Source organism: Cebus imitator, unplaced genomic scaffold (genome assembly GCF_001604975.1).
Source record: "Cebus imitator isolate Cc_AM_T3 unplaced genomic scaffold, Cebus_imitator-1.0 Scaffold33, whole genome shotgun sequence".
Lineage (NCBI taxonomy): Eukaryota > Metazoa > Chordata > Mammalia > Primates > Cebidae > Cebus > Cebus imitator.
Window position 1 is genome coordinate 282,981 of NW_016107348.1, and position 2,126 is coordinate 285,106.

Here is a 2,126-nt window from a genome sequence, read left to right on the forward strand (position 1 = left end):
GCCACCATGCCCAGCTAATTTTTTGTAGTTTTAGTAGAGACGGGGTTTCACCATGTTGACCAGGATGGTCTCGATCTCTTGACCTCGTGATCCACCCGACTCGGCCTCCCACCTGGAATACTTTTATCTCAAAAGCCACAAGTTTGACTCATTCAGATAGTAATTCTCTGCTCAAATGTTCCCCCACCCCCCACCACCACCACCACCACCAGGCTTTCTCCAACCATCTAATCTAAAACAGCATGTCAGCTGGGTGTGGTGACGCAGGCCTGTAATCCTAGCACTGTGGGAAGCCAAGGTGGATGGATCATCCGAACTCCTGAGGTCAGGAGTTTGAGACCAGCCTGGCCAATATGATGAAACCCCATCTCTACTAAAAATACATAGAAATTCGCGGGGTGTGGTGACACACACACTGTAATCCCAGTTACTCAGAAGGCTGAGGCAGTGGAGGTTGCAGTGAGCCGAGATCGCACCACTGCACTCCAGCCTGGACAACACAGGAAGACTCTGTCTCAAAATAAAAATAAAAGTAATACAGCACCTCTACGATCACCCTCTCCCTTTACCCAGCACTATCTTCCTCCCCACCACTCATCACCACATTACATAGTAAATAAATATTTAGTTAGCACCTGTCTCCACCCACTATAACGTAATTTCCATAAAGGCCGTGATTCGTTCATTGCTGTATTTCCAGTTCCAAGTACCTGGTAGGTGCTTAATAACTGTTGAGTAGATGAAAATTTAAATGTCTGACTCTAGAATCCATGTTATCAACTTTAATTATTCATACACACCAAAGAAGTCCTTTAAATAATAAATGTTTAAAGTATATTTAAACTGGGAATATTGATTGCCTCTAGAGAAGAGGCTAAAGGGAGAGAAATATAAGGAGACTAAATGTATCTTAAATGTATTTTGAACTGCATTAATGAGTTAACTTTTCAAAATTAAATAAAATTTAACATGTTAATCTAATAGATTACGGCAATGAATTACATTAACTTTCCAGTTTAATTCTGCATTCTCAGGATGTGGAAGGCTAATAAAACATGACAATCTTCATGTTGTTCTAGGGTGTTTTTTTTCTTTTTCTGCTTGTTGTTGTTTTGAAACAAAGTTTAGCTCTTGTTGCCCAGGCTGGAGTGCAATGGCATGATCTTGGCTGACTGCAACCCCTGCCTCCCAGGTTCAAGTGATTCTTCTGTCTCAGCTTTCCAACTAGCTGGGATTACAGGAATATGCCATCATAGCCAGCTAATTTTGTATTTTTAGTAGAGACGGGATTTCACCATGGCTTAGAGAAGCCAGGCTGGTCTTGAACTCCTGACCTCAGGTGATCCGCCCGCCTCGGCCTCCCGAGTGCTGGGATTACAGGCGTGAGTCACTGCACCCAGCCCTGTTCGAGGGTGTTTTAATAAGACTCTTCAGGAATTTCTCAGAGCACAAGAAGTTAAATGTTACTTCCTTAAATGTTCCCTACTCTTGTATCATATTACATTTTAATTAGCAATCACCTTGTCACTAGGAAGTGATCATCTAAATCCATTTGTTCATTCATAAAGGGTGACACAACCGCCAAACAGTAAGTAGAGTCTGAAGATAGGAAAAACAAAATCCCAAGGTGTTTTTGCCTATTCTCACCACTCAGCACAGTATTTCTGACCCAGGATGTGCGGGGTTATTTCCTCTACACACCAACCAAGCAGTGCAAAAGCTGGGTGTCTTACAATTTAACTCAATTCTATCTACCTGGAGATAGTGTCAGATTCCACAAGTCAAGGGCTCAGGCCCACATGACTGTCTCAGACTTCAGATGCCATTTCTGATTGACTGGCAATAAATTCAGGTTTCAACAACCCCCTCCTTGGGTTTAAATTGCAAGAGTGACTCACAGAACTCGGAAACACTTTACATACGTTTACTCATTTATTATAAAGAATATTACAAAGGATACAGATGAACAGCCAAATTAAAAGATACACAGAGTAAGGTATTCAAGAAGAGGAGCCAGAGCGGATGTGGTGGCTCACGCCTGTAATCCAAGCACTTTGGAGGCCAAGGTGGGCGGATCACCTGAGGTTGGGAGTTCAAGACCAGCCTGACCAACATGGTGAAACCCC

General features: G+C 42.8%; 1 protein-coding gene across 2 annotated transcripts in view; it reads right to left on the bottom strand.

Moving 5' to 3' along the window:
- ABL2 (ABL proto-oncogene 2, non-receptor tyrosine kinase) overlaps nucleotides 1-2,126 on the bottom strand; it is a 131,154-nt gene that overhangs the window by 84,923 nt on the left and 44,105 nt on the right. The window lies entirely within an intron of this gene.